The 19,778-nt window shown below is 36.8% G+C and overlaps 1 long non-coding RNA gene across 1 annotated transcript; it reads right to left on the reverse strand.

Annotated features, from left to right (window-relative positions):
- Positions 1–13,655: 13,655 nt before the first annotated feature.
- On the reverse strand, positions 13,656–16,694 carry LOC137193380 (uncharacterized). Its single transcript, XR_010930798.1, has 5 exons — positions 16,628–16,694; positions 16,052–16,459; positions 15,126–15,272; positions 14,871–14,932; positions 13,656–14,719 (listed from the first exon to the last, which is right to left on the reverse strand). It is a non-coding gene; the product is annotated as an uncharacterized lncRNA (long non-coding RNA).
- Between the last annotated feature and the right edge of the window lie 3,084 nt (positions 16,695–19,778).

Raw genomic sequence — 19,778 nt, forward strand, 5'->3', positions numbered from 1 at the left:
ATGATTGGCTAGTCTAATGGAACATCTTCTTCTGTGGTTGTTTTCTATTGGTGCAATGGTAAGTGTTGCTTTTTGCATTGATGTTAAGGTTAAAAAGATTTCTTCAGCAGACATTTGAGGAAAAGTACCTGATAAAAACAACCACACTGCAAATTCCAACTGAGGAGCCAATACAGAAGTGTTTTTTATACTTATGAATATACTGATGTACAGAGACAACAAATAGACCTTCTAATTAAGCAAAGGTATAAAAACATGACACAGATATATAGTGCACTGTACAGCAGTAGTATTGTTAGACTCTAGATGGTCAATTTGTTGTCACTGTTACTCCAACAGGGATGTGATCCACTAGAGGGAGTGAAACACTATTGTCTGCTTATGTTTGCATTAAATTGATAATATCAAGCTAAAAGGCTGTAAAGTCTTTAGGAAGAATGTTTTGGGGTAATGTCACAGTAGATGTAAATACTACTGTTTTTTACTGACTTTATTGTGTTTGAAAGTTTGAACTCCTCTTTAATGAAAAAACATCTGGACCCTTGATGAAACCTTTTTAACTGCATGGATCAGAAACCACTATTTGGACATGAGCTGCATGATCATAACTTACAACAACTAACAACAAACAACTTACTCATTCTGAACTAATACAGTGCATATCTCTGTTTGTGCTCAATTACACGCTGCTCATGTTTGTGTCGGTGTGCACGTAAGGTGTGATCTGCTCAGCAACCTGCTCTGTTGTTTAAAAATCACTCTGCTCACCACATACAGGATACACTGTGAAGAGTGAAACAGAGGTTTATGTCTTCATAAGATCAAAACATGTCTGTTGTGTTTCTGGCTGAGAGCATTTAGATGTTTTCATATTCAAGTACATTGTTACATGTTTTACTTTGCTCAATATTTTCTAATTCCAGGTAAGAATCTATGGAATTCTTCTCATCATTTTATCTCTCCACTGATTTGGATTTTCTGGTCAAAACAGTACAATGTAAATATTTGTTTTAATGCAAAGTTGCAGCAACTGTATTAAATTAACAACGAAGATAATATACAATTTAGAATCAAGATGACCCCTTGTCATCTAGTTTAGAGTGATGTTGACAACATGGGGTCAAACCTCCTCTGGTGCCTTTTATTGATTCAATACTTAACATCTCCACTAGAGGTCAAGAGAGTTTCACATGCAGCTAATGTGACTATCTGTTCAGAGATAACACCATCACCATTTCTTTACCCTCCTCTGTTTGTTTCAAGAAAACCCTTCAAGTAAAAGTTCTCCTGTGTAGACTATACCATTCCTACGTGTCTCTGAAAAAGCAGTTGTTAATTAATGTGTGAACAAGTGAAAATTCATATTGTACTTATAAAAAAATCATCCATCATACATGAACACGAAGTGTGTAAACAGTGCAGAAGGTGTCACTGATGAAGTTATGTTGTGGTCACTCTGTGACATAGTCAGAAATACACTGTGCATCTAAATGTAGCTGTGGTGGCTGCAGAGCTGCTACATTCTGGCTTTGTTGTATAGTATCTGCCTTATCAACAGTCAGTGGAGATTTACTGTATACCATTGTAATGTGAACCATTTTAAAGCATTTTTGAGTTAGAATAATGTAATGATCCAGAGGAAAAAAACAAAACAGACCAGAAGCTTTTCTGTCATCTGTGGTTTGTGTGTGTGATTTGAAGGATGATCTGTGTTCTCAACATCTACAATGAAACGTGCAAAATGAAGCCGTTCAATACCTTCAGCAGGCTGTGGTGGAGACAGATGTCCCCGACAATCAGTTATGCTAGTAACTGTGCAAAGATAACATTTACATCAATAAGAGACAGTTTTTCTATTTAGACATGTAAAAAGACTGTTACAGTAATCCCGGTGTGATGAGATAAAAGCATGTATATTCTTAGAAGAATGAATGAACAAATGAACACATGAATGAATTCATATAAATTGTGGTTCAGGCCACTAACAGAGGAAAGTCCAAAACAATTAGAAACAATCAGTAACAGTTGAAGTGGAAGTACACAGTGGAAGCACTGATGACTTCATGAACTACTAAGTAATACAGCAAAACAACAGTTACTGTATATTTATCCTCATTGGAGAATTGACACAAAAAGTAGAGTTTAGTGTGAACTTTTCCAAACAAACAATTTCTTTCAACCTTCACAAAAAATAGGCTAGTTTATACATACACATTTTCTCACAGGTCAGTTATTGATGGTAATGACTGTTGCTTAACTCCAAGCTAAATTACAGAATAGTCTCTATGTATCATCACTAATTAATTCATTATACAACTTCTTGTGACTCTTTACACTCTAGAAGTATTGATGGCAGAATAAGTGCTGAAGTCAGAACAGGTCAGTTATTGATGGTAATGACTGTTGCTTAAATCTAAGCTAAATAGTCTATATGTTTAGGCTATATGTATCACCACTAATTAATTCATTATACAACTTCTTGTGTAGCTTTACACTCTGTAATAAATGATGGTGGAATAAATGCTGAAGTCGGAACGTGGAGTTTTCTTCTTCTTTGGTCTCTGCAATGTCTGACGGATTTCCAGCGCAGCATAACACACATCTTCACCCTATGATTTGACATTTGTTATTTAGAATCATGACCATGTGCATATTTAATACTAACTATATGATTCATTATGAACTATTGTCGAAAACTTTAAAATTTATTTTAATATCATGTGTCTCATCTGTAAGTGTAACATATGTTCACTTATTTGCAAAAATGAACAGATGAGTGTAGTATGAAACAACAAAACCCCACAAACTAGAATTCATTAAAGTACTGTAAATTACCTGATTCAGTCTTGTTTGACCTCTAGTGTCAGCTGTTTGCTCATCAATCTGAGGTTCTTTAGCTGCAGAAATAAATAAAGGATCATCACACCATGTTACAGCCAAACTCACATAATAAATTACAAGCAGAGAGCTTATCTAAATCCAGGTTTCTGTGTAATTCAAAATTCATCTTGTAGATTAAATATTAATTATTATTTCTGAACTATTGAAGGCAAAAAGTTAAACATAAAAAGTAACATATACAGTAGTTACCTGCTTTCTGACAAAGGCGATAAACCAAAAGAGATGAAAGGAGAGAGGAGAGAACAGCAAATGTTGGACACATAGAGAACAGCAGCGTCCAGCACGAATCGCAGTCTTGTAGAGTGTCATAGTGACGAGGCTCTGGATCAAACACAAAGTTGAGTTAGTTTGCTTGATTAAACTCTGATCTCATAGAAAAAAATTGCAAAAATGAAAATGTATGTAGTTGTTCATGACCACAGTAATCAGGGAATACAGATATTTCTGTAAACTGTTTGGTTTAAATTAAATTGCACAGGACCTTCTGATGAAGAAAAAAAAATACATTTCATGTCATTGTTTTCTGGTCTACCAAGAGCTCTGTTCAGTGTTCTTGGTACAGTATTGACTCTGCCTTGTTGGCCTTCTTTGAGCATTGCCTTTAAAGCAATATTCATAATCATTCTCATTTGAATAATGGATTTTCAGCTTATTCCAGCAATAAGTGCAATGTGAAACTTTTTTTCCCTGTTCAGGCCTTTTTTCTCAGATCTCAAATGTAAATTCATTCCAAAACTTACAGTACTATGCAAGTTATGAAAAATACTTGGTGCACATTTAAGAATGACTCACAATGAAGAGGTCACTTATTTGGAAGGAATTCTTTGCTCAAATAATTATACAGTATTTAACTTGTTGCAGCTAATTTTCACATACATGTTGTACGTGCACTTTAATATGGTGGACTTCAGACCCTAGATATTTCAGTTAAATGATTACATTACTTGAAACCAACCATACTCACAGATATTTCATAGACAAAAAAAAAAACAAACTCCTTACCAACTAGGATCCTTGTTGTGACATTGCCATATTCATAAACATATCTGAGATTAATGTATTCTTTATCCTCCACTTTCTCCACTCTTGTCTGTTCAGTTCCACAGTAGTAGAGACCCGCATCCGAAGTAGTGATGTTTAAAATGAGAAGGTCGTAGGATTCAGAAGAAAAGTTTCTCACAAAATGAAAATGGTGGAAGGGCTGCAGAGGACCAGTAGTATTAGTGGCGCCTATCAGTGAACTTGTTTTTGTTTTTAAAACAAGAGACGGCTGGTTTTCATGAGAACAGTTCCTGTACCACACTATGAATATTCCTGTTGATAATTTGCAGTCACAGTAGAGAGTAATGTTGTCTCCTGGTCTGACTGTCACTTCCAACACTGATCCAGAAGACTGATCCTGACTGCAGGAAACAACTCCTGGAATACAAACACAATCACAAAAGCAGGTTAAAATTTGCACAATGTTAAATGATTTTCACAGCAGATGCTTAACAGCAACAACAACGAGAATAGGTATTGTTTGATTGTCATAATGAAACCTAATAATTGTAACCTAATCATCTAAAATTTTATCAAGTGAATTACCCAACAGAAAGACCAGAAAAGTGTGCATCTTGTCCATGTGTGATGTTGATCAAGAGTTACAAGACAGAGAAACAGATCTTACTTATAGACATCATGACCTGCGCAGACTTTTCCATTAAAGGAAAGGTAAGCGTTGATTGGCCAGACAAGTGGAACATTTTTGTCTGTGGTTGTTTTCTATAGGTGTGGTACTGAGTGATAATCTGGGCATTGATGTTTCCGCAGTGAACACTTGATAATACATGCAATCTGCTAAACCCCACTACATTCTAACATCCAAATGAGGTGTTACCATTTAGACAGTAGACTACAGCCTAGCAATACTTGCTGTAGTACCTTTGTTGTCTGTGTATCTGTGGGTCGCTACAGACATGGAGAGTCTGATACATATAAACCAGATGTAGACAGTACTCTAATCTGGCAAAGCTATGAAATAAAATGCATAATTGTACAGTGTAGAGAGGCATCCTTGTCTTAGTCTGCAAATAGAATCTACTATATAACTGTTACGCATTTAAACTGTCAATATACTGTCACTCTGCAGCCTGTTGCCATTTTGAAAGATAGAACAGTGCTAGTTTAGCAGCTGTTGTGAACACCAGGACGAGAAGAAGGGCTAGTGCTTGTGATAATGCAGAACCCTGAGTCTCTGAAACAACCTGCCTAAGGAAATGAGGCAGGCTAAGTCAGTGGTTTCCTTTCAATCTAAGCTCAATGCAGTGATAATCATATTAACATTAGCTTCCAATTCCAACAAGTACTTATATAAATGTATTTGTCAGAGCCTAAAACAACGCATATGGCTGATGGAAAAAATGGCTAACTTGAGTATTTTCTAATCAGCCAAATTCACACAGTTGAATGGACAAATAACGTACCCGAACTTTTCTCTAGGACTTTTGGACAATGCCACATCTGCTTTTTCTACTACAAGAGGACTGACATTATTTGTTTGATCGCAAGAGGTCGCTTGTCTGGAAAATGTAACACTGGCTGTTTTAAGACTTAAAACAAGCGGTCTGTCTCTCTCAGATCCTGTGATCGTGTTCAGGTGAACACAGGTGAAGTCTTGTCTTGTCCAGCAAGGGGAGAATCTTCCAGTTGGGGGGGGGGAGTATACATGCACTTGGTTATGCGGTGTATTTTCATTAAGTGTCATTGGTGTGCTTAAAGACAATATTAAGCTATGCAGATTGATTTCATAAATTTTATAAGCAATAAGTGCTATTGTGTTAGAATCTTATTGATGATGTATTTGTAATCTCATGAATTACATTTAAACACGATATACGTATAGAAGCACAGTAAAAGAATCATAATCATACACTGGAGAAATTTGAGTTTGTTTGTATTACATGTCACTTTGCTTGGGTCTGCGTTAAAGTGTTCACCTTTTTTAAAAATACACTCTGGAGAAGATCAAGAAATAAGGGTGTAAAGTGACTAGAATAACAGAATAGAATAAAAAAATAAAGGCCAGAAGACAACTTGGCAATAATGGTGTAAAATGATCCCCAATACTTATATAAAAAAATTTGACATAACCAGATAGAACTGAATATGCCAGTATATATCCACGACAGCTCAAAACCTGTCTTGAAGAGTTTTGACCAACAACGAGTGACGAAGATAAAATATAATGGTGTAATTGGCCAAAGATAAAGAGGATGGACGATAGGTGTGACCTATGCCGACCCAAGGATATAAAAACTACGCCCTGAAGGCAAAAAACCTTCAGAGCGACCTGGTTCATCTTGTACGCACTAATTTGCTCTCCTTTATTGCCGGCATTAAAGAACACTTTGCTGCTTGGACCTCTGATTTTTTTATCATCAAAAAGCAGTTTTTTGATCTGGTGTTTTCTTCAACTGTCATCCATTGATTTGACACGACAGTTACCTCCCTTTGTAAACTGGCTCACAGAGGGAGCAAAGTTTCCTCCTACTTAGTTACAATAGAATGGCAAGGATGTCTGTCTCCAGCCAGTACTTAAAGGGGCAGTGACATCATGGCTGCGTTTCCATGACTCCTGGTGGTGCTGGTGCATCTCTGCCAATGAGAGACGATTTCACACCAAGGTCTGAACTGAGGAGAGCATGCTGGGAGATGGAGTCTGTTTTGGGCTCCCTTTGTTTGACTTGGTGCCCTTGCTAAGCGTGCACACCCCTCACTCTGGGATAAGCATGCGTCAGGTGTCTTACGTCCTGATGGAGAGCTAATGCAACCTGACGCCACACACTCAGCAACAGAGACACGTTGTACACGGCGCTCCATGACAAAGTGGTAATGGCGGCCACAACGGGAGGCAAGTGCATTATTCAGTGCGGTTACATCAGGTGAGGTGTGCTTTCTAACAACACCACACCAACCGTAATGTGCATGACCCAGCACAGCGCTGTGACGTCTCTGGACATTAGGGATGTGCAGAGGGCCCCGTATTTGTATTTGTATCTGTATTTGTTGAGGCAGCAAAATTATTTGTACTTGTGTTAATGAATAAACTACCTTACAAAGGAAGTCCCCACATGGGGTCTCGAACTGGAGTCTCCAAGATCATAAACGACTGCGCTGACTACTGAGCTAAAACTCTAGTCATTGCCTCATTGCAGACAGACCTCAACCTATTTAGACAGTGTGTAATGTGTAAGGAGGAACTTCAAAGGCTATTCTTGCTTTGCACTTTTCATTTATTGCCTATTTTTTATAACCATACATTGTGGAAAGGAGAGGAGAAACAACAGGTTATGTAGAGTCCCTTGAGAGCACTTTGCATGTGTCAGCTGCTCAGCTTTATCTCTGGGGAACACCCCCAACTCCTGGAGTGATGTCCAAATTAGGAAATGTGCGTCATGCAGCAGGTGGATGTGACTCCCTGTGTTGAGACCTGCTGATAGATGTAACAGTGGAGCAGAGGAGAGAGACTGATATGGAGATGTAAACGACCTGGGCACTGGTATTTGACATGTTTTTTTTTTTCCTTCCCAAAAACAAATAATTTTTGAAAATATTTTTATGAAACAAATATTGGTAAAAAAAAACCCCAAAAAACAATATTTGTGCTTTGCCGAATAATGTATTTCTATTTGTACACACCCCTACTGGACATCACTGCCTGCTCTGGCACGAGTGTAGTGCAACGCTGGCCAGCCATAACACGCTGTGTGATTTATACAGTATCGTTACATTTAACAGCACCACACCAACTGTGACGTACACACACCAGCACAGCACTGTGATGTCTCTGGACATCAATACCTAAACTGGCTCGAGTACCCTGGCTCTCCACCTCCTTTGCGGGAGGTGTGGCGGGGGCAACACCTGTGTGTGTGTTTGTGTGTGTGTGTGTGAGTGTGTTATGCAACACCAGGCAGCCATAACACATCGTGTGAAATGGAATGAAGAATTGAGAAGGTGGGGAGGCTGTGGGAACTTGCTCTGTTAGAGATATAAATATATATCTATGATATGATATGAAATATCACATCATGAACATCATGGTGGGAGGGGGTGGAAAAAAACCTAATTTCTGCACTGTCAGAGCCCAGTCTGTGCTCTATGACACTGTGGGGGGGTGCTGTATTAGCCCAACACGACCCGCAGCAATGGTCATCACTTGCAGGAAGTACTGGCAGACAAATGCCGATAACAGGGCTCCACAAGCTGACTTACTGATGAGATGAGATTTTCATCATCTGCAACAAAGCCATTGTCTCACTCTCCTTGCAGAGGAGCATCACATCAGAAAGCTAAAGTGATTCCACCGCTGCTGGCAGCCGTCGACAGCTGACAAAAGATGGTGGCTGCTGAACACCTCTCTCTGCGCAGTCATGTCCAAGGCACTCGAGGCAGAAGACATGACCAATTTCATGTGTGTGACTGGAGGACAGTATTACCCAGTAGAGTGGAGTCCAGTAGAGGGCCGAGGCTGTGTGAGATAGAACTTCTGTTGTGATTTGGCACTATATAAATAAAATTGATTTGACTTGATTTAAGAGCACATTGTTCTTTTGGGTAGTGATCAGTTCGTCAAATTGTTATATTCACTGCATATACACATACAGTATACATACAAAAATAAGTGGACACCCTGTACACAGTTTTGGTCATGGGAAGTTTTTGTCTTTTTTTTCATTTTAGACAATAGTGTGATTCCAACTTTGCAACAACAGTTTGATAAAGTCTCTGTCCTGTTTCGCCACAGATAATTCACACACACAGTGTAGAGAAGTCGGATGAGACTGTTTACTGAATACGATCCTTGTGACTTTTCCATAAGCGTAAACATTTCTGTCAGAAATTGTTGTCTTATCCTCCACCTTGATCTGTTCAGTTCCACAGTAGTAGAGGCCCTCATCTGATGTTCATAATCAGCAGGTCGTACAATCGAGAGGAATGTTCACCAAATGAAAATGAGGGAATGGATTCGGAATGTCTGTAGCATCTCTGGGGACAAAGATTTGCTCATATTTTTTTCTCAGAGCAAGAGAAGGCTGGTTCTCATTAGAACAGTTCCTGTACCACACTATGAATACTCCAGGTGATCTTTTGCAGTCACAGTACAGAGTGATGTTGTCTCCTGGTCTGACTGTAACCTCCAACACTGATCCAGAGATCCCATCATGACTGCAGGAAACAACTCCTGGAATACAAATACAATCACAAAAATAAAATGAAATGTGACCAGTGTAACAGTGTTTCACATCACAACAAAAGCAGGTTACTGCTACAGACACTGAGAATGTAGGAATTAATCCATTATCAAATTGTAATTATATTCATTTAATTTTCAATTTACCTGTGGGAACAAGCTGAAAATGTGCAGCCTGTCCATGACTGATTATCTGGCGTGGAAAGACTTTTCTATTAAAGGAAATGTACGTATTGATTAGCTAGTGAAAAGAAATATTTACTTTTGTGGGTGTTTTCCAATTGATGTGATGTTACATGATGGTCTAGATGTCACATGTGATGTCACATAATCACATGTGCTGTGTATTAGCTTTCATGTGTCAATCATGAAAATGGCTCACAGGAGGGAGCAAAAAAATCATCTTGTGCGCAACAATATTAAATTGATAATATCTAGTGAGAAGCCCTGCAAACTTAAATGTTTTTATAAGTTGTTTTGGGGTAATGTTGCAGTAGTTGTAAAATACTAATATTGTTTAACTGTATTAGATTTGAAGGATTGGATCCTCATCTGTTCAGAAATATCTTCAACCCTGAAAGGTTTTGTAATCCCATGGATTAGAAATCATGGCATTTTTATTTACTGCTGCAAAGATCACATTTTGGACATGTGATGTTGTCATCAGACCGCGACAGCATGAAAAGCAGTTCACCAAGACTTTCATACATTTCACCTCAGGGGATTTTAGAGAGGGTGAGATGATTGAAACAGTCCCTCTAATGTCAAAGCTCTATGATAATAACTTGCACTAACCACAGTGGGACATAAACAGTTTCACAGTTCAAAGGTCTGCCTGTGTTTGTGTGCATATAAGGTGAGATGTACTTGGCAACCACTGATGCTCAAGTGATGTGGAAAAAAAAACCCCTCACCGCATTCACCGTGTACATACTTTTCAGTATGAGGATGGGGTTTCAGTCTGAATGATAACAAAACTGCCTTTGATAAAAGAAATGTGCTCTATGGCTGAGAGGGGCATGTTTTCATGTCTTTCTGTTGCTTTAGTTTCCTGAATAAATTGCTTGGCATAGAGTTTCTCTGGAATAAATTCTTTTTTTTCCACTGTATGACAGGCTGGTCAGAGCTGGTCAACTACCACAGCTTCAGGTTGAAGGTTCAAGGTTACTCCGACAGATGATGCGGGCCCCAAAAAATCCTTAATTCCAAATGACTCCCATTGAAAAAGCATCAACTTCTCTCCAGAAATACTAACTCATTTTTTTTTTTTTTTTTCAGTGAGTCATTATGGTCTCAATTGCTAAACTTATTCACTTCAATAAGTATGCTGGTGGTCATTTTGGAAATTATTCTTCCATTAATAAGATTTGAAGACTTACAGTAGGAATTGATGTCTGTTGTGTGGACGCTGATTGACAGCAGTGATTGACAGGTGACTGCAACTATGTGCTTCAAACTGGCTCCAATGAAAACCAATGGGTGACATCACACCTTCCTACATCCATCTTTATAAATAGTCTCTGGGTCAGAACCAATACTGCAACATAATTATCAGTCATAATTTAAAGTTCCAGCTGTTTCAGAATCTGTAATGTAGATAGTACAGAATCATGTTATGTAGATTATCTTTGGATTCAAACCTCTTCTGGTGGTCTCTTTTATGTATTATTTAACATTTCTACCAAGCCTGTCCTCACAAGAAAAAGACAGGATCAGTAGTTTATGCAAGTCCCCCAAAACAACAGATATTTACATTCAAGTCAAAGAAGCCTACTGGCCGTAACACAGCAGATCACTGTTCATACCATGTTTCCAAATGTAAGTCAACTCTGTTTGTTTAAACTATATCCACTATCATCACCCAATCTTAACCATGTAGTTATTATTACACCATGACAACAAGGGTCTCCTAATAATAGAACAGTACTCATTTTAATTTTGTAAGCCACAAAAACCACAAATGATTTCCCCCCAATTACTGTTGATAGGAGCAGAAAATAGATCAGAAAATTCTTGTATGTGTCACTCTGAGTCAACAATGTATTTTGGTGTTTAATTTGGAGGACTTACTGGAGACACTATAGGCCATGAGGGTAAACAGTGTTTGGCTTTACCTGTAGCTAAAAATACTTGAGCAGCATTCACACCTACAGTAAACAGCAGACCACTTTCTCTTAGTCAGTGCAGATCAGTACCATGTGAACACTTCATAAACATTTTTACAGAAAACTTATATAAAACATGTTTTAATTGATCTCAATTTTGTTCTAGTTATTATTCAGAATAAGAACAAACACATCTACAAACAAAACTGAAACTGCACCAACACCTTCAACAGACCACTAAATTGCAGCTTTGGTCCATCTGCATGTTGTTGTTGCATGAGGGGCTGTTTGTCAGTGTGGGTTTCCTGTGACCGTTATTTATTTCAGGGCTACATGATGGTTGAGGTTAACTTCACTGTTAACCCTTTATTGTCTGGTAACATCTTTGAAACTGTCCAAGGCATAAATAAAAAGTTTTTAAAACTCTAAATCATGCAAAGATATTCCAGTAGAGCCCCAGAATATAAATATAAACCCGAAAAAATGCATTATATAGTACATTGCCTTTAACGATCTGCTTCAGGGGTCAAAGGTCATGTTTTAATTCCTTGAAATCAACTGTCTCTGTGACTAAAACCAAAAAAAGCTAGAACAGAGAACAGTTGATTGGATGGTGGAGAAAAAATGTTAATTTTTTAGAATTAACAAGCCTTTTGATACTATTGTTTCATATTTACTTACAGTTAAAAAAAGAAAATAAATTCCTCTGTTTCAGCAGGGGTTTGTAGTTTGCTATATTGCTCAACTTTACTACAGCGTGGGAGCTAAATGACACAATGGCTTATGAATACCTCTTCTCATTCATTTCTAATGTTAACTTGTTAGGTCCTTCACACCCTAGAAGTATTGATGGCAGAATATGTGCTGAAGTCAGAACTCTGGATTTTCTTCGTCTTTGGTCTCTGTGACGCTTGATGAATTTCCAGTGCAGCGTAACACACATCTTCATCCTGAGATTTGACATTTGTTATTCAGACCCATGAACATGTACTATACAGATGTACTACTTTGATTGTCTTTAATTCACTATTAAACATAGCGAGAATCAGGGATCAGTGTTGTTAGTGTAAAACATCACATACTGTACGTGAAAAAATGGAAAGATCTGTGTAGTGAAGAATAAATTGAAACATGCAAACCAATAAACATTTCACATTGTCAGTATTTTAACTTGTCATAGCAAGAAAAGCACATGTCTTTCTCAATGTATTAATGATTAGTAATTATTGAGCATCATGAATAATTGCCCCACTATATATGACTGTGCCATTGAGTCATTATGTACATTATCAAGGTCACACCATTGAAACACCAAATGAAATGCAGCCGTTTTTTTTAGACACAAATTTGAGAATATCTCTGGATAACAAGTTAAGCTACAAAAATTTAAAGAACTAGTCATCAAAGTAATCTAATGAACTGTGGATAGAAGGACCAAGTGGATAAAAGTGACATACTGTACAGTAGGTACCTGTTTTCTGGCTGAGCTGATAAACCAAAAGAGAGAAGAGGAGAGAGGAGAGAACAGCCAGAGATGGACAGAGAGAGAGCAGCAGCGTCCAGCACACACCACAGTCTTGTTGGTGGGTTGAGGTTTGGTAATCTGGCTCACTGGAGTCTGAATCAAACACAAACCAGCGAGTGTATGTTTGTGATTCCAATGTTATAGAAATGTAATGGAAAATAAATCATGTCTATATTTTATACTTACATTCTTACATGACTTTTTCAACTTTGGGCCAAATTCAGAATTGCCTTTAGACAAACAAGTGAGTGAATGTTTGCGAATCCAATTTTATAGATATGTAATGGAAATTTTCATTTTCCCATACCAACTTTGTAATTTATATTGAGCATGTGTGTTATTTGTACTGATAATCTTATATTATTATTGGATATTCAAAAATTGTAATTTATGAATTTCATTTGCCTCTACAGCCCTGACATATTTGAATCCTGGTTCATATTCTCTGTAGCATCTCCAACATAACAAACTCCAGTGATGAAGACTCTGGGCTGGTGGCTAACTTGAGATAAAAACAGGAAATGTTCTGAAAACAGCTATCGTGTCTTGTTACAGACAAACAGTCATCACTGCTGATATGAAACGTAGCAGATCAATTTCAATCAAATAAGTGAATCTGAAGCAAATTGTAATCAACAGCCACAGACAGGTTTTATATTTGTGAGGTTTATTTGTTTATTTTCACAGCTCATCAATGTTCAATGTTTCATTTAAGTTGTGGAGGGAAATAAAATACACAAGATGTACAGTATCTATTCTTATAATAATAATAATAATAATAATAATAATAATAATAATAATAATAATAATAATAATAATAATAATAATAATAATAATAATATCTTTATTTATATACTACTTATCAAAACACAGTTACAAAGTGCTCCACATAAAAACAAACAAACACAGCAATAACAGAATAAAAGTACTAAAAGAGCAACAAAACTAAAATAATAAAACCCATAAAACAGAATAAAAACTAGAATCAGGTGAAATCAGGGAAGGTGGTGTGATAAAAGTACCTTTTGAGTTTAGATTAAAAGGAAGCCACAGACTCAGCCTGCCTCATTTCCTCAAGCAGTTGGTTTCAGAGCTTCAGGGCTCTTATTTCAATAGCTCTGTCCCCCTAAATCTTCAGCCAATAGTCGTACGGATAAACGATCTGAGATATATTGAGAAGTCAGACCATTTAGTGCGTCTTAAGTAATTAAAAGAACCTTGAAATCTAAAATTCTAAAACACACTGGAAGGCAGTGTAAAGAGCTAAAACTGGGTTGATGTGTTCAAACCTGTTTACTCTGGTTCTCAGCCTGGCAGCTGAGTTCTGTACCGTCTGTAGCTGCTCTACAGTTTACTATTCAGGCATGTAAAAAGGCTGTAACAGTAATCCAGGTGTGATGAGATAAAAGCATGTATATTCTGAGAAGAATGAATGAACAAATGAACATATGAATGAATTCACATAAATTGTGGTTCAGGCCACTAACAGAGGAAAGTCCAAAACAATTAGAAACAATCAGAAACAGTTGAAGTGGAAGTACACAGTGGAAGCACTGATGGCTTCATGAACTACTAAATAATACAGCAAAACAACAGTTACTGTATATTTATCCTCATTGGAGAATAGACACAAAAAAGTAGAGTTTAGTATGAACTTTTCCAAACAAACAATTGCTTTCAACCTTCACAAAAAAGGAGGCTAGTTTATACATACACATTTTCTCACAGGTCAGTTATTGATGGTAATGACTGTTGCTTAACTTTAAGCTTAATTACAGAATAGTCTATATGTATCACTACTAATTAATTCATCATACAACTTCTTGTCTCCGTTTACACCCTGTAATAAATGATGGTAGAAGAAGTGCTGAAGTCAGAACTTGCAGTTTTCTTCTTCTTTGGTCTCTGTGATGCCTGACAGGTTTCCAGTGCAGCATAACACACATCTTCACCCTATGATTTGACATTTGTTATTCAGAATCATGACCATGTCTCATCTGTAAGTGTAACATATGTTCACTTATTTGCAAAAATGAACAGATGAGTGTAGTATGAAACAACAAAACCCCTGCAAACTAGACTTCATTAAAGTACTGTAAATTACCTGATTCAGTCTTGTTTGACCTCTAGTGTCAGCTGTTTGCTCATCAATCTGAGGTTCTTTAGCTGCAGAAATAAATAAAGGATCATCACACCATGTTACAGCCAAACTCACATAATAAATTACAAGCAGAGAGCTTATCTGAATCCAGGTTTCTGTGTGTTTCAAAATTAATCTTGTAGATTAAATATTAATTATTATTTCTGAACTACTGAAAGCAAAAAGTTAAAGATAAAGTGTTACATATACAGTAGTTACCTGTTTTCTGACAAAGGCGATAAACCAAAAGAGATGAAAGGAGAGAGGAGAGAACAGCAAATGTTGGACACAGAGAGAACAGCAGCGTCCAGCACGAATCACAGTCTTGTAGAGTCTCATAGTGACGAAGCTCACTGGAGTCTGGATCTAACACAGAGTTGACTTAGTTTGCTTGATTAAACTCTGATCTCATAGAAAAAAATTGCAATAACGGAAACATGCTTTTTTCTTATGTGTTCATGTATGCAATCAATCAATACAGTATATAGTTGTTACATGACCACAGTAATCAAAAAATAAAGATATTTCCAATATAGTAGTAATATAAGTAGTAATATGATATAGTTCCAATTAAATTGCACAAGACTTTCTGGTGAAGAAGAAAAAATTACATTTCATGTCATTGTTTTCTGGTCTGCCAAGAGCTCTGCTCAGTGTTCTTGGTACAGTATTGACTCTGCCTTGTTGATGGATTTTTTTTCAATTTTGGCCTTATCTAAGCATTGCCTTTAAAGAAATATTCATAATCATTCTCATTTGAATAATAGATTTTCAGCTTATTCCAACAATAAATGCAATGTGAAACTTTTTTTCCCTGTTCAGGCCTTTTTTCTCAGATCTCAAATGTAAATTCATTCCAAAACTTACAGTACTATGCATGAAGAGTTATGAAAATACTGGGTGCACATTTAAGGATGACTCACAATGAAGAGGTCACTTATTTGGAAGGAATTCTTTGTTAAAACAATTATATATGATTTAACTTCAGATCGGGGTTCGCTGCAGTTAATTTTCACATGTATGTTGTACGTGCACTTCCACTTATGGTGGACTTCAGAGCATAGATATTTCAATCAAACGATCATATTACTTGAAACAATTCATAGTCACAGATGTTTCATACACACACACACACATAAATTTACCAACTAGGATCCTTGTTGTGACATTGCCATATTCATAAACATATGTTTGTTTAATATAATGTGTGTCCTCCACTCTTGTCCATTCAGTTCCACAGTAGTAGAGACCTGCATCTGAATTAGTGATGTTTAAAATGAGAAGGTCGTAGGATCCAGAAGAAAAGTTTCTCACAAAATGCAAATGGGGGAAGGACCGCAGATGACCAGTAGTATTAGTAATGCTTATCCATGAACTTGTTTCTATTTTTAAAACAAGAGACGGCTGGTTTTCATGAGAACAGTTCCTGTACCACACTATGAATGTTCCTGTTGATAATTTGCAGTCACAGTAGAGAGTGATGTTGTCTCCTGGTCTGACTGTCACCTCCAACACTGATCCAGCAGACTGATCCTGACTGCAGGAAACAACTCCTGGAATACAAACACAATCACAAAAGCAGGTTAAAATCTGTACAATGTTACATGATCTTCACAGCAGATGCTTAAGAGCAACAACACTGAGAATAGGTATTGTTTGATTGTCATAATGGAACCTAATAATTGTAACATAATCATCTAAAATTTTATCAAGTGAATTACCCAACAGAAAGACCAGAAAAGTGTGCATCTTGTCCATGTGTGATGTTGATCAAGAGTTACAAGACAGAGAAACAGATCTTACTTATAGACATCATGACCTGCGCAGACTTTTCCATTAAAGGAAAGGTAAGCGTTGATTGGCCAGACAAGTGGAACATTTTTGTCTGTGGTTGTTTTCTATAGGTGTGGTACTGACTGATAATCTGGGCATTGACATTTCCTCAGTGAACACTTGATAATACATACAATCTGTTAAACCCCACTACATCTCAGCATCCAAATGAGGTGTTAGTATTTAGATGGTAGACTGCAGCCTAGCAATACTTGCTGTAGTACCTTTGTTGTCTGTGTATCTGTGGCTCACTACAGACATGGAGATTCTGAGACATACAAACCAGATGTAGACAGTCCTCTAATCCAGCAAAGCTATGAAATAAAATTCATACTTGTACAGTGTAGAGAGGCATCCTTGTCTTAGTCTTCAAATAGAATCTACTGTATAACTGTTACACATTTAAACTGTCAGTTTACTGTCACTCTGCAGCCTGTTGCCATTTTGAAAGATAGAACAGCGTTAGTTTAGCAGCTGTTGTGAACACCAGGACAAGAGGGAGGGCTAGTGCTTGTGATCAGTGATAATCACATTAATAGTAACTTCCAATTCCAACAAGTAATAAATGTATTTGTCAGTGCTTAAAACAATGCATATGGCTGCTTGAAAAACCACTAACTCAAGTATTTTCTGATCAACCAAATTCACACAGTTGAATGGACAAATAACACACCCCAACCTTTTTTCTGGAACTTTTTCTACTACAAGAGGACTAACATTATTTGTTTGCTTACAAGAGGTCACTTGTCAGGAAAATATAACAGTGGCTGTTTAAAGATTTAAAACAAACACCAAATGCTGTTTCTAGTTATACTATTGATCAGGATATGAAGAATGGAAAAAATGACCCACTAAAGGGCACAATAACCTTATTTTCTTATTTTTCTTTTTTTTGGGCAATGTTACAGTAGAAGTAAAATACTACTGCTAATGAGAGCTATCCTGATGCAGCGTGTGGGTAAAGTAATAGGAGAGCATACACTTTTGTGATGTGAAAAACCTACAACTCCCATTTTACATATTTTCATTTATTTTCATTTGGTCCCACGCAACCACTGCAATACTCTTGTCTTCCCTCTGGGACAGAAACATAGTATAATAGCACTGATACACTGTGTTCCTGACTGTGTATGTGCACAAGTATACACATCCCTGTATTGATGTTCACATTTTCTGGTGTGACAATGTGCAACCACTGATGCCCCGTTGTTTTAAAAACAACACTCACCACATAAAACAGTGTGACGCAGAAGTCTGTTACTGAATGAGAGCAGAAGCTGCCCTCGATGAGGGTAGACTTATTTTTGTGTTTGTTGTGGTCAAGATCACTCTGTTATTCTACAATATCATCTACATTCTACATTAACATCTTTTACTTTACCTTTCTTGTTCCCAAGTCAGCCTGCTGCCGCAGTTTGACAGATTAAGACACTTATAAGATCTCAGTGACTGATCATCTGCATAGTCCATGTTTTCTCTCTTTTTCCGAAATGCAAGTATATTAAAGAAGGATCTTCAAAAATTCTTTATTACTGATTTTAACTCAACTTCTGAAATTAATTTTAAGGATGCATTTATACCTTCTATGGGGGGCGAAATATTTTTTTTTTACATCTGAGATCTACAATGACAAACTGACACCAAAGGCTTTCACTTTCGTTCCAAAGCATTTTGTGAGTTTGAGTGGAAAATTTCCAGGTTAAAGGCTCAGTCAGTAACTTTTTAACCACAGCTATTTAAGTGCAATAACACACATTGTTGAACAGCGTCAGTTATAGATAGAAAATCTGAATTTTATGATAATACTAAAAAGTACTATTTAAATTACTATATATAGCATATTCACTTTAAAATCCTGTCAATTTTTGTGCTTTTTACACATCTTGACAGTGATCCCGAAAGAACTGTTGTACAAATTCTAAAGTAGCTGACCAGGTACAAGTGCAATGAGAAAGAGCGCTAGACAGATGTTTTTGTTTTTTTTTTTGTTTTTTTTTTTCTTTTTAATATACTGCATAAAGGAAGAAACAACAGGGAATAGACAAATGCATAAGAAATACCATAAGCAACAAGAAAGAAGAGCAACAATCAACAAAGTACTAAATAGGATAAGGGGCTCAAGTGTTCATGGAAGACATGAGTTTTCAGGCTTTTCTTGAATACACCAAGGGAGTCAGCAGCACATATGGAGCTTGGTAGCTTAATACAATGGATCTGCTTAAACTCACACACAACTATTATCAACATAAACAAATGAAATGGAAAACTTATGTATAGATGTTACACACTGTCATTTTGTGTAACATTAGAAAAAGTCATGACCACTTGAAAATTCATTAGTGTTCATTTACAAACAGTTATGATTTGTAAATGAACCCGATTGCATTTTTATCCCCATAATGAATGTTTTATCAGACGTATCTGCGAAACCTTCAGCGATAATGTATTTGATTTGTTTTTCCTGTAATATCAGCAACTAAAGCATGATCAACGTGATTATTATTTTTAACCATCTCGAACAGTTGGTTAGGGTTAGGGAATGATCTTGGTCTTGGTTAACATTGAGTTCATGTTATATCGAGTGTACCATTATTAACAGTTTACACCTGTAAACCAACATCCAAATCATAATTATATCTCAGAAACTTAGATTTTTCAGCTCAGAATATGCCCTAGAAATGCCTGAAAACCAAAGGAACACGGATGCCTCATGTCAGCCAAAATCTGAGGTTCAAGCAATAAAACACAAATTTTAGTGTTGCCAATGCACAGTATTTTCACTGTGAAATACTTACTACAATGTAATACAAACACTGCCAGTGAACATAATCCAGACAGCAATTACTGTACATCTCCCCCCAAAAATATGGCAAAATCAAAAGCATAATATTTAGGATACAGGGTTGACAGCTAATTAAGATGCAGATGCTGTGCTCTGATTATGGATTTCAATCTTATAGACAAAATTTGAATTCTCTCCCTTAAAAAAATGGTTTCAATTGAGTAAATTCTAAGTCAACAACCAAACTGTTGTATCAT

This window comes from Thunnus thynnus, chromosome 12 (assembly GCF_963924715.1).
Source record: "Thunnus thynnus chromosome 12, fThuThy2.1, whole genome shotgun sequence".
Classification (NCBI taxonomy): Eukaryota; Metazoa; Chordata; class Actinopteri; order Scombriformes; family Scombridae; genus Thunnus; species Thunnus thynnus.